Here is a 14603-nt window from a genome sequence, read left to right on the forward strand (position 1 = left end):
TAAGCGGACACAGGAGAGGGGCCCTAACGGCACACCCTTTAAATACACAGTTCAGTTGTCACAGCCACTTGCTCTAATGCATGCTGAGCTGAACCCTTCTCTAACAGCGTGTAACACCATTTTACATTTTCAGAGTACCGTCCGTACCACCGAACCCCAAAGAGACTTCCAGACAAACAGGCCTTATTTTGCTTTCATCCTGCAACTCTAAACGCTGCCACTGAGCCTAATTTGCTGCAGCTCCCGCACTTTACTCTCCTGCTATGTTTTGTTCTAGTAAAGCATCAGTTAGAGGTGGCAAGCCAGCTGACCCTGAAGTTTCGCGCTTCTTCCTGCAATTACTAGGAGCTTCCCTCATGGAGTAGGACTGCAAAAAGAAAGCCTGAATATTTTACACCTTTGCACTGGCCGATTTACAGTTTTGTTCAGTGGAATCAGGAGGATGCAATGAAATTTCTTAAAACCATACAAAAGACAATCAAAAAGTCAGAAGCCGGGACCCTTCTCGGCAGTCTTCATTTACGCAACTGCTGTCATCAGGCTAGTATCCATATACTGTGAGGTAGAAGGTAACCATTCCTGGAATCCAGGATTTACTTAAATATACCAGTGAATAAGGGGTGTTCAAAGGACTACAGACTAAATTTAGCCTTCTGTAGGCCACGGAGAGAGGTAGTGCCTCTAAAACATGAGCAAAACACTCATACTTACAGAAGATGGATTAACCCCTTTGGAAGATCCTCTCCACTGAGAACAGGATCAGAGGCTTCACCAGACTGAAGTTAACCTCTGAAATGCCCTCACTTTACCATATTAGAGAATGACAGCCAATTTCAAGACAACTCAAGACACCTGTAGATTTGAATGGTGGATTCCAAGGAACCCTCCTAACCAAATATTTCTGGAACACCATTAATAACCATTTGCAGCACATGTATCTGACAGAGATTTTCCATTTTTCGAATACATTTGCGAGCAAAATGATATGGATTGCAACCATTTTCTTTTAAAGAGCATCAAGCGATATATCACTCGCTCACCCTGTGCTTTTAGCAGGAATCTCTCATACACACACACACTCTCAAATGCGCCTGGCTTTAGCTGATAAATTCAGGCTTACATTTATACTTGTTAGTTTATGTTGGTCCCTAGCTCTGCTTAGTAATTCACTTCAGATCCTTTCCAATTTTCAGATGCCTTATGTATTCTGAATGTGAGGATTTTTCAAGGGCTGCCTGTTCTCTCCTTCATCTTTTAAGAAACTGTACCACAGCCTGATTCTTGCCGGTCCCACGGTGCTCAGGCTGTGGATCAGACACAAAAAGCGTCGAGCTACCCTCCAAGGAAGTGCTTAGCAGGCAGTTGAAGTTGAACGATGATTTCTTTTGAGAGAGACACCCTCTCCATAATCTCTCCCTCCTCTTACTACCGTTATTAGTTACTGCCATTAGCTTTCATGTGTTTGCATTCGAACTACAATGAGAATGCCTTTGCAATAGGCTCCTGTACACGCAAGAGCTTTGCTACTCAAACAACCACCAAAGCTAGTCGATTACCCTCTCAGTACTTCAAGCATAAGCAAAAGATTTCCCAGTGGCAACATATGTGTTTTGCCAAAATACACAAGAGATGATACTCTGCTATGTTATTCTAGGACTTTGGCAATGTAAATCATTGTATTTACCACCCCTGCAGATGTACAGATGCTGGCAATATTGAAAGATTTAACACTGACAAAGCTGCATTCCCACAGACACTTAAAACAGGTCAGTTTTTTCTAAGGAAATATAATTTGAAGAGTTGGCACCAGATCTGATCATGGGAAGCTGCCCTTCACGAGGCACCCTGATGCTGCTAGCACAAGGAGGACTAAGGGAACCTCATCTGCATAAGGAATCCCAAGATTTCTTAGCAGCAGTATGGCTGCAATGATGGGAACTTTAAATGAAATTTTCCCTGGTGTAGAGATGTCTATAGATGGTCTTGCTACAGGCCTAATAAGAATGAGAAAGCATTGATTTTCTGTCAAGCTACAAAAATCTTTTATTCCAGATGGAAAAAATCCTTAAGATCCTGTCAGCAGTGAGTTATCTCGGGTTTCCTTCTCCCTCACAAGAGATCATCCTTTGGAGTACTTGGTGTTCACATTGGGCAGCGAGCGTGGAAGGTGGGATCATGTTTGGTTTAACTCAAATGAGATTATGACTAATTTTTTGCAAAGAACATCGCTTTCTTACACCCATCACTTTCTAAAATTTCCCATTCAAGCACATCAGAGAGAACCTGCTTCTGCTTTAGTGTTATGGTAAATACTATCTGACTTGACCGCAATCAAAGACTGGAAGAGAAGGACACTGGGCAACAAGTGAAAGGAGTCACAAACAGTATCATTGCAAAGCACCAAAGAGGGGAGAGCTGAGACAAAAAATCTCAAAGCCATGCTTATTTTGACAATTTGCCTTTCAGCTGAAAACGAGAAGCACAAGGAAGGGGATCCTAAAAGACAAAACCAAAAGTAATGTTAATTTCCACACACACACACATATACACATAGATATAAATCGATACGCTGCCATTCTCAGGAATGAAAATGTCATCATTAAGTTTGATTGAAGCCATCCATCTCTCTGTGACTTCTATTTGTTTTCTAACATACACAAAAGGAGCTTATGATCAAGGACAAAAAGAATTGGCAGGCTTACCAAGGACAGTACTGCAGGATGCAATTCCCTGACCCAACACTCATTCCCCTGGATTAATACTCAATTCAAGAAACAGGCACCACTTCAGAAGAACAGTTACAGCAGCAGCAACATTCTGTGCTTATAGACAAGTTACTTTATTTATGAAATGCCTGAAAATTATCTTCAGCATTAGTATTTCTGTTACTCGGGACTCCTGGTTATTGCCACCGCTGTTCCATGCTTTGCCTTTTATAAAGCCAGAGAGATCGGTTACTTTTTTGTGCCTCTGTTTCCCTGAATAAAAGGGGACTATTATGAGATTCTGGGTGGGTTTTTTTCTAGTGTTTGTCTTTTTTCTGAAATCCTCAAATACTAAAGATTTTACAGAAAATTAAAGGATTTCAATCTTCTATTGCAAAAAAGGAAGAATCAAATATCAACTGCTGGTTCACTTAATTTGTTTTTCCTGCAAGCAGAGATAAGGTATGAGAGGACACGTCACCGGTGAAGCTTCAGCTCACCTGTCCCCATCTCCTAGCCACCAAGCTACAGCTGAGGTCAGCAAACGGCACATTTAAACCTAACATTTTCCTTCTGGATAAAAACCTTCTACAGTTTCCACAAGCTTGCATGAGCTTTTCCAAACCTCGAGAGTATCGTATTTTTCAAGTTCACACCTGAACCAGGCCGGCTTGTGAAGCAACAAACAAAGTTCATTCTTTCCTCAGCCTTCATCTGGGAACGGCCATTAGTCTCCAAAAACACTTGAAAGCTCACTGGTAAGAAATTAGGCATCCTTTCAGAAAAACACAGCTCTGCTGCCTGTGTTGTATGACTCTCCGGAATCATGACATGGATCAAACGTGGGTGTCCCCTACACAGACATTAAGCAACGCTTCAGTTTTGAAGAACTAAGGCCTTCAAAACAAAATCTCTACAGAAAACTTCTCTTTGAAATAGCTGTCACTGCGAAGTCAACCCTGGTTAACTATTTGCCTCAGGCCACTGAAATGGCATCAACTGGAGCAGTAGTCCACTCTGATGTCACTATGGGTCTGGGGACACTGATGGTTGTACATGACTCGTGTTGCAAGACAGTGCGTGCACAGTGATTGACAACGAGTATTATAGTCCCCTCTACTTTGTTCACAGGCAACCTAATAAGTTTATCATGATGGTTAGAGTACTCAGGAGCTGTCTGGCAGAACTCATTTAAAGATTACATGACCTTACAGAGATAACAATCACATAAAAAGCAAAGTTAATTCACCAGAAAATAGTTTCAGGTAGATGGTTAGTTGCACACCCTATTATAAGAAGGGCTAATGCATCCCACAAATCACAGAAAACCACCTTATACCCACACACAGGGTGGTCTGCAAGCACACTGGGATTAGGGCACACCGAATATCTCCTCCTTCCTGAAGTCCAGAGAAGCAGCTAGTTACAGTACAATGAGAAAACGCAGACTATTCCCTCTTAAAATCTCCATAACGTGAAACGAGTAAGTAACTGCTGAAATAAGCCCAGCTGCCAGACTGCCACGGGGAGAGCTGTGACCGCACCGCACTGCCCGGTTCTGGCAGACAGACCCCAACCCAGCAACCAGCACAGCACACCAACATCTGCAACATCAGCAGCCAACATCTACCGTATACATGTGTAAAAAACATGAGCTGAATAATACCTGAGGCAGCAGGAGACCACGAGCACAACTTAACTCCACGCCTGCCAGCAGAACATTCGCTATAAAAGGTCAAGCCTCTGCTAAGGGCTGTATTAGCTACGCCTTCAGCAACAGCAGAATAATCAGTCATGATGCCTCTCAGCTGTGAAGCCAGTGGCTACAATTTTAATCAGACCTTTAGCTTTTTTCAAAACTCGGGCACCTGTTTAGGCTAATGAAGTTAAAGCACCTGCGGGTTGGAGCAGTTCCTGCACACCTCAAACGAGCAAGCATTCCAGCTGCTCCACCATTAATATGTAACACTGCTGATCGCTCCAGAGTGAAGTATGAATAAGAATATTCAAAACAAGGACATAAAAAGTCGGCAACCTTCAGGCACCCGTGTTTCTGTCAAATCTTCTATATCCCCATTTTTTAGCCTAATCTTACTGAGGAATCACTGAACTACTTTTCATTTGTGATACTTGAAAAATACCTTCTGTTCTGGGCTAAAGCGAACTGGAATAATTCAGCAGGAAAAGCCATACAAAGATTTTATCTGTCTGAGGCAACACATTCTGCATAAAGCTACCCACACCATACTGCAAGACTGTTTATAAGTAAAAACCACCACGTAAAAATAGTTCAGAACACAGGCGAAGTAAAAAGGAGTTCTTTGTCACGTATTTATAAATACAGAGGCAGACATACCTAGACATCTAAATAAATAATTATAGGTAAATACAGATTTTCTCCATTCATATGTACATGAAACGTAGTGTTTGTGAAAGGTTTTAGGCAGCTCTGACAATTATCATCAGAAGAGCTGTCAGTAATAAAAAATGGCATATTTCTATATTCTTGAAGTTTTGGGTATTGTAAATATCCACATTTTTACTAAGGAGATCTTTTCAATAAAATCTTTTTCTATTCATTACAAGGGGAAGATGACCCTCGCTTATATTTTTTTAAAAGCATTTTTCAGAGGTACTACAGGATTTCTAGGATCCTTCTGCCTTCCCATGCTGAAAGAGACAATACCGTTAGACTTACTGGATTTGTGGGAGCTCTAAAGGCAGGATCTACTTTGCTTTAGCTTTCATTCTTCTTTCCTGTACATGCTTGGAATAACCAAAGTATTTTTATCATTGTATACTTTGTCTAAAATATTTAATAAAATATTAGAACCATAGACTGAAAATATATAGCAAACAACACAGAGTAGAGCTAAGAACCTTTTGGTCAGAGTCATAAGTCACTGCAAACATCAGGATAGCTTTCCCTGCACGGTTCAAAAGCCCATAATGGATTTCAAACTTATAATTTTGAAGAGGTACCTTTGACACAGGATTTATTTTTTGGCAAGAGTGTTGACCTTTTCATCTTTATTTTCTTTAAATAAGGATGCTCTTCAAAAAAGGACCGACACGGGAATGCAATTACTGGAGACGTATCCCATTGAATGGTCTTTCACCGTAGCTACTCTCACTTGCCATTACAAGAAAAGGCCCCAATTTAAACTTGCTTACAAGATGGAAACAATTTTCTTATTGTAAGGATTTTCTTCCATTAGTTCCTCAAAGCCTTCATACTTTAATAATAAAACATTCATCTTTGGAAAACATCCTGACAAAGATTCTGACTATTTCTATTTATTCTTATTTTCACAACACTGAAGATTTCCCTTCAGCTGTTCTCTAAATCGCTGAGATGACAGTCTGCTTCTGGGGTATGTAACCACAAACGTAGCAAACACTTCTGTGCACCAACACGCTTACAATAGAGAGACAACTCGCTCATGGAATAGCAAGGTCATCAGATGCTACCATTGTTTATTAATACAGAGGCCATTTGTATAGAATAATACATGCCCTAATGTAAAATTAATTAGCTATCTGGCAACAGTTAAGCAATGGTCTTTGAAAACTCAGAAAGGAGAAAGCCATCTCTTCAGCTACTTTTCAAAAGAAGCAACGCTTTGTTGCACGGCATTAGGATTCAAATATCTGTGTAATAACTCAGGTTTTAAAAATGAGAGATTAAAAAATTGAATTTGGGAAGAATTGTGGACTTAGAGGAATCAGGATTTCAGCTCATAAGAGGCTCTGAAGAAATGAAAGGGACAGCTTTTAAATGGACTGAATAAAAGGAAGCATTATTCTGAACACACGGGAAGAATCTCCCCCAGAAAACCAGGGTAATTAGAAACAAGATGCATACATCAAACAAGAAATTACACTGCAGATGGTAAGATGGTGAAAGATAATAACTAACTGTCGATCCAGACAACCCTGAAAGAAAAAAATAATTAAAAAAAAAAAAATCTGTATTTTCCCCTACTCAGGAGAATTACAGAAACAAAGTAGAGTTCGTCCATGCCCATTCTGAACTTCAGACATCCAAGTTCACCCTGTCCATTTCCGCAAGGAAACAGGAAGAAGGAACAGGGCACAGAACAGAAAAGCCCCACTGTTCCTTGACATAAGGATATGCTGCAACTTTATCCTTATGAGCAGATAAACATACAAATACTGGCAGAAATATCAGATTTGCCGTTCTCTTAATAAGAAACTAAAATGCTATTGTAATTTACGACACAATGAACAGCTTCTGTTGTTTAATGTGAAATTATTTACACTACATTCTAAAAGAGCAGACACACGCTACTCTTGGGTAATTAGGAAGAAATAGTGGGATTTAATTTGAATATAAAATTTGGAATGTGCATGCAGTTGCCTCCTGGAAAAAAAAAACTCTTGAATGTTTCCCTCTGAATTACAGACTAAAATTCTTTCTTTGGCTTTCCGGCACCTGGTTAGATTTGGGTCACTTTCACCTATCGCCAATCACGTTTATAAAATAAGCTACTAACGTCAGCCATGCCTATTTTCTTTATTCTATTTTGTTCTAACTTAGTCTGATAAACTGACCTGCCTAGAACTGTCTAGAAACCAATGTAACACAATAATAAGATCCACATTCCTAAACTGGTATTTAGAGAGAATCCCTGAGATTTGTCCCAGTGGTTCAATTTCAACTTTAATTATTAGTTGGTTTAGTTTAGATTTTCACACTACCATGAAATCTTCTCTGGAGTCATGTATTAGAAGATGATAAACAAAACCAATGTCATCTTATTCATGCACTTAATATGCATCATAACATGATATATGGATATATCTAGGGGAACACGGACTAAAACTGCTGCCTCGTCCTAAAGAGGCCAGTACACAAACGTGGGCAACAAAAACACCTGTACATCAGTTGGTATGATTTCAACATGCAGTGAGTGAAGGCTTTACAATTCACACCTCCTGCATTGAGATGCTCGGTCGTCTTTGTTTGCCCTCAGCAAGAAGCTGAAAGCAGAGATGAGCATAAAGGTCTGTATTCTGTTCCGGTATAGAGAGCCTTCACTATTTATTGCCAAAAAACTGATCTTACTCCTATGAATCCCGTAAGCTGCACTCCTATATTATATATACGGACAGAAAGGAGGAGAACTGTGGATGACAAAAAGATATACTATAAAAGAAGAGGACAATATTTTTTCCAGAAACATTTGTAGTACAGAAACCACATTTCATAAGCCAATGTTTTTCATAAGGAGCTTTTGTTTTCCCTTTTACACTTACCTTAATTTAACATACAGAATTCTAAAGTGTATTGAGTTGAAACTATTTCTGAATAGTCAAGGAAGAAGCATTTGCCATTAAGTTTGGATGATCTACCCTCTTCAGCATTCAATTCAGTTGACGCTTTCAGTCTTTGCCTTTGCTCAGTCCTGTTAAGACCCTTTTTCATGTTATACTCTAAATTATGTGAACAAACTCAATGCATAAAAGGAAAAGTCAGGTACTCTTTCAACCTAATAAAATATCAGATACACTTTAAATTTTCTTTTGTATCAACACAAGACCTTTTCCTGGCAGCTATTCACTTCGCGAGACTCCTAAAGAGCACGTGTGCAAGCACGCATACGATGTATCCAGCTCTGCAGTCCGGAGGAGTTCTGCTCTACCACGTCCCCTCCTGCATCGAAGGTCTCCTTGTCATCCCCTCTGTTTTTGAGACGGACAGACCACAAGTGCACGCAGGATGCAGGACACCAGAACCTCGTGGATGTATACAATAGCATAATAATATTTTTCATTTTGTTCTCAATGCCTTTCCCAAAGGACCTCACCATTCTGCACGCCTCTGACCACAGCTGAGCAGTGAGCTGACCTTTTCAGAGAACTAGCTGCAATAATTCCAGTTTCTCTTCCCTGAATGGTAATGGCTAATTTAGAGCATTTGTATATATACCTACCTTCGTTTTTTGTGGTAGGTTTTTTTTTTTTTTTAACCCAAGGGAAAGGTACTTTATACTCTGACCCTCTGTTTTGCCTCACTACTTTACAAAAACAACCACCAATAGGACACATTTGAATTTCCATGAGATGAGTTCACCAAGCACTGACAGAAAGTTCTAAATTGTTACAATAAAAATGTTCAATTTTGCCTTAATCAAGATCAATAACGGGTAACCTTGCTGCCGATAACTGCGAGAGGAGAAGAAAAAAGAAGCGGATCTTGTGCTAGCACACTGTAAAATATTTGCACTATATCTTAAATGCCTCTATAACACTTGTTAGGAAGTGGGAAGACAGACATTTGGTTTTATTGTTTTCTGAACACAATACTAAAATAGAAAACAGGAAAGCAAAAGAAAAAGGAAAATTTGAAAAAGTGAATTCCTGAAAACCCGTTTACGGCTTGGAGACATTGCACCCTGATAAGGAGCTCTCCAAGATTAAAGAAAAACAGCATTAAACTAGGTCAAAGATTTGAAAACTCAAGAATCACTGGAAGCATACACCACTGTTTCCTTTACATTTACGTTTTATTTCCCTAATCTCTTAAAGTGCGTTTCAGTTGAGCAGACACGTCAAATTAGCAAAGATGATGAAAATCATTTTATCAATATAGAAAAACAGCTACTAGATTTTTAGTGTGAACAGTCACAGTATCAAGAGGGTTATTGACATTGAATTTCCATGTCATATACACCAGGGAAACCTTAACAATATTAACATATACAGGAATTCCCGAATGTATCCTTAACGAACAAGCAGGCTGATAGTAAAATGGCAATCCACCTGACATACTCTCAGTTTAAACTGAATACTTTGCTGCAGTGTTGCAGACTTCTAACTGAAAGCCATATTATTCATGATCGGATGCATTATTGTCTGTTTGTCTGATGCTGACAAGTGGTCTTAAGAAAAAAATCAGTATGTAAACACTACACACTAGGACAGCTTGTACGACTGTGCTAGAGGATTAATGATCCATTACAGTTTCCACATCTTTCATCTCAACATATTTCTCAGATACCAAAAATATGTGAGGCAACCTGTCATAAGCAATGTGTGCCTTTAATTCTAAAACTTGCCAACAAACTTGGAGCACAATTGTGGAGACAGGCATCAAATTCAGTTCAGACCCGATCTAGACAAGAAATTCATTGCAAGACTTTGGAGAGGGCTGCATACTGCGGATTTAGAGATGCAAACAAGAAAAAAATTCCCTTTAGGAAGAAACTGCATTCCATTGTCAAAAAGCCCTTTTGTTATCTTTATGCTTGGAAGAGTTGGCAAATTCATACCGTCAAAAGAACAAACGCTGAGCGAAGAGCTGGCATCTCCATACCACTCATAGTCTTCAGGACTGAGGCTGAACTCCATGAAGAGCAGACGATCTTTCAAAACTAAAAATAACCAGTAAGGATTGCCCATTTTCATTCTTACAGATACAGAGTAATTCCTAAATTTAATGGGAACAGAGCGCATAGGAGCTTCATTTCTGGTCCTGCAGCTCAGAATGAATCTCGCATTAACCAAGCTTCTGCACAGGGTGAAGGAAGCATACAGCATATTGCTAATGAAACACAGCCCATTATAAACCCATTTTTAAGACTAAGGGATATCGATAATGAAGTCAACGGCTCAGAGGAACATGAAATGGCTCACAAAGGTCACAAAAATATAATACTGTAAACATGGGAAACACGTGTGGTGTTGAAGAGCAAATAGGTATAGCCTCACCTGCGAGAACCAAAACATCTTAAAAGCGTTTCACTTTATTAGATGTATAAACCAGAATGACCAGTTTATGCACTGTATGTCCAGAGGTTTGTGGTAACCTGGTCCGCATGCCAGTCTCTTATTTATTTATTTATTCATTTATTCAAGGAAGCCCAAAGAAAATCCAGATTTCATAAAAGACACAGTATGGCCTTGACGTGCAATGGTCGGAGCACAGGTCCATATGCTGGAAGCTCTTTCTGTTCTCTCTCACAAACACAGTACTTGACAAAAATCACACTAACATGCCTGAATTATAATGCAGACGAATATTTTTTTAACTGGAACATGCTAAGAAATATGGTCATCTTGATTATTATTATGGGATATTAAACTTCTAAAACAAGCCTTATCTTTTCTGCAAACCAGTTAAGCATCGAGGCATTTGACTTTTATGAGACGCCTTGATTGTGTATATTTATTTGTAGATTTGTAAATCACTAGTTATTCCAAGTTTCTCTAAGTAGTTATTGCTTTTCTTGACATAGTTACAAAGCAGAAAATTTCATACAGAGCGCAAATAAAGCCTTGAACCCAGTGTGATGTACCCCACTGAAAGAGAGCAACTACACAGTTCCAGCTAGACTGGAGCAGTGACTTCAATATCGATAGAGGAATGGTTAAAAAACAAACAAAAGAAAACCCCAACCAACAACAACAAAAAAAAACCAACAGAGAAACAGTTCTATGAAGTTCTCAGCTTCTCTAAATCATAGGATATTCACTTAGGAAAATAAAGAAATCACACATAATGACACAATCTGAAAAAATAACACTTTGTCTAGCAGTTGCCACTGCCTAATTTAGAGTTTTCAGGAGAGATGCCTGTTACCATTATATCTTCAGATAAAGTTCTATTTTGCCTCTGTGTTGTTAAAAGCTGAAAATGGTCAACTACCTGCATTATGTCGCAAAAGAAACCCTAAAGCAATATGTACTGATTTATTCATACCGCTATATAACTTAATCTAAAAGGACAGGCTGCTTTTTATCCATAAAATTGTGGAAGCTGCATGTTTTATGAAGTTGATATCAGAACCTCATCTTTCAGCTGTTTTCAGTTCGACAATAGCTGCGAGCTTTATTTTGCAGAAATCACAAAATCACTAATACAAAAAGTATGAAATGGACCTTTGGATGGCAATTTTTAGGCAACGTTTCATCATGGCTTGACGAACTTACGTTGGTGATACAAGTTCAAAAGAGTTTCAGACTTCAGCACTCCGTGATGCTTTAACTTCCCCATTAAATAAAAAATACAAAAAGCAATACCTGAACTATTTCAAACTTGCACAAAAGTCTATTAGTGCTATTGCAATATAGCAATGTGGCATTGTTTCTAAATTAACCCGCATGTGTGACAGAAGTGTCTATCTGCTGATAGAAGAAGACAAAGTCACAGGTAAGGTTTTGCAGCAGAGTTCAAGTATAATGAAGACAGAACGCGTATTTCTTTGCACCTATCAGAGGTGCAATGGAAAAGCTTGCAGAGTGTTGGAGCGTGTATTACAGGTGATACAGAAGTCACAAAGACTTGGCATACTTTTCTCAATTTTCTGTTTGCAAAGCTAGGCAGAGTCGAACCATTAGGTTCCCCTGCAGACTTAGCACCTTCATGTTTTACGTACAAGTTTCTAATTAAGCAAATGCTGCAAAAAGGATGGACTCCAGCCTTCTTAAGCTTTTGACAGAGTAGAAGTGGACTGTTGTTTCTTGCTGAAAGTAAACAGAATATTGGTCTAGTTGCAGCTCATGCGACAAAACAAGTGAGGGCTGACTGAGATTCTTAAAAATGGAGGTCTAAAAACTGGCTTCTAAGACAGTATTTAGGCATCTAAATTACTAAATGGTTTGCTCTCTCAGAGTGCTGAAAACCTACCTTCCCCCAAGGCATTTAACCAGGACCAGTAGGTCCTTGGCACTTAGGAAAAATAAAAGAAAAAGTAAGTCTAGCTCTTCATGTCACTCCTGTGTGCTAGTTTTCAGTTTACCCCTTTAGCCTCACAAAAATACCATGGAATTTTTACATGGAAGGAAGTGATCAAATCATTTTACCCCTCAAAGAGTGCAACCGCACCATTATATCTACTCTCAACACACAGAATCAATTTTGCTTTGAAAGCAGAAACGGCAGCTAGTGCATCATCATTTCCTAAGGCACCTACGTATTTCCCTGGAGATACTCTACCGTAATAGTGATCACAATATACCATACTTGTCTTATGAGATTTGACAAGATCACAACCTAAGTTCCTTTGGCTGCAACTATACCTTCTTATATCAGCAAAACACTGCACAGTATGAAGATCCCGCTGCTGAGACAAAAGCTAGATCAAACAGAATTTATATGCTGTGCATTGCTCAGACTTTCACAACTAACTTACCCAAGGATAATCACAGCGCAACTTTATTTTGCACTTTCACCACTTAAGTAAAAATTAATAAAAAGGACTTAGATATGCAAACATATCATCCATGAGACTGAAAAACACACACATGGTTGGTTGATATTCATTCAAAGAGGGAATTCTTTTCTAAAAGACTTCTGCTCCAAATGCATTAAAAAAGTCACAGACAGTCACAGAAAAGTAATAACGAACAGTATGTATTATTATCCAAGCAAAACATGGATTTAAGTACAGGATTATCCAAGAAAACTGATGATGCAAGAAAGGTGCCTTTTCTCCAAAAAAACTTAGAACATAATTTTAGGGAGGATAGAGGCAGTAACCTGAAGTACCTAAAATCATCAAACTCCACGGAAAGCGCTGCAGATTCAGAGCGGGGGCCCCGAGGGGATGAAGTCACGTTCATTTTCTGGCTCCTTTTTCAGTGTTAACCAGTGACTGACTCACAAAGTGCTACCCGAAGTCTCTCTGCTATGGGTACTAGGATACTGCATTCAGCCTTCGGCAAAGCATGAGCTAATTAAGAAGGAAAGCAAAACACCAGGTGCGAGGAACGTCTGCAAAAATCAATTTACAGAAGGAGGCACACTGAAACTCCGTACTTAGCTTGAGTACCTAATACTGACAAGACAAATCCATACATATGCACCCGTGAGACAGAGCAAGTGGGGTTAAATGACCACAAATCATGAAGGAGGCATGAAACTTCAGGAGAAGCATTAGATCATTTCACTAGAAAAAGTGAAACAGATGTCTAACGAGACAAAAAGAGAATCAAACAATGGTGAACTTGGAAAGAACAAGTTTCTTGTTCAGATGAAACAACCCCCCCAAAGCATGTGTAGCTGTGCCTATCACATGTTGTTGCACTGCTTAAAATTTAATTCCAGCATATATTCCAGGGAAGAAAAGTAGGATTATAAAGAGCACGCCAGCTCCGAAAAGGGAGCAATGATGCTGTCAGCTAAACCGAGCACAGCCCTTCCTGCAGAACATGCCCAGAGGAGAAAGCATGATCCAGGAATGAGAGCGTAGCTTGAATTCCACCCCTCCCTCTCTCATTAACTGACTACATGACTCGGTGACTAAGATACTTTTGCCACCTCTTTTGTAAAGCAGAGGTTAGCAAGGTGTTCTGTCAGCGCAAAACTCATCTAACATAATGCAATTCTTTACCAACAGACAAGAATGGGGAAGAGACTGAATTTGGAATATTTGAACCACTTGAAACACAAAGGTAGACATCTAAGTGAAACCTAACATTTATCACTGGTAGGTGACAGGTAGACATTGTGACATGCTGGAACACCACTGACGTTTCAGGGATAGCTCGTACGTACAAGAGCCGGCAAATAATCAAGAGACAACCTGAAAAGGGTTGCTGGTAATCACTTAATGAGACAAGGAATGGCTGAAACATGCCTGACAAAAGCCCGCTGGGAAAGTGATAGATGTAAACTTTTCGTCACAGGTTAAGCACCAGACCAACAATCACCATAAAATTATTTGGAACAAGGTGTCAGGAGGTACACACTCAGACACCAGCTTCAGAATTTTAAAAAATAAAAATATCAACTGCTTTCATTATTTAAATGAAGACATACTTTACACATCAAATAATATTTTGGCTCTAGATACCACCTCTAACCCCTGCAAAGGCATTTTGTGTCTTCATTGTCTGCTTCCTAGAAGAACAGCCCTTTATGGAGCAGAAAAC

The 14603-nt window shown here is 39.3% G+C and overlaps 1 protein-coding gene across 2 annotated transcripts in view; it reads right to left on the reverse strand.

Annotated features, from left to right (window-relative positions):
• The window catches only part of NELL1 (neural EGFL like 1), a 305370-nt gene that overhangs the window by 118481 nt on the left and 172286 nt on the right, over positions 1-14603 (reverse strand). The window lies entirely within an intron of this gene.

This window comes from Phalacrocorax aristotelis, chromosome 5 (assembly GCF_949628215.1).
Source record: "Phalacrocorax aristotelis chromosome 5, bGulAri2.1, whole genome shotgun sequence".
NCBI lineage: Eukaryota > Metazoa > Chordata > Aves > Suliformes > Phalacrocoracidae > Phalacrocorax > Phalacrocorax aristotelis.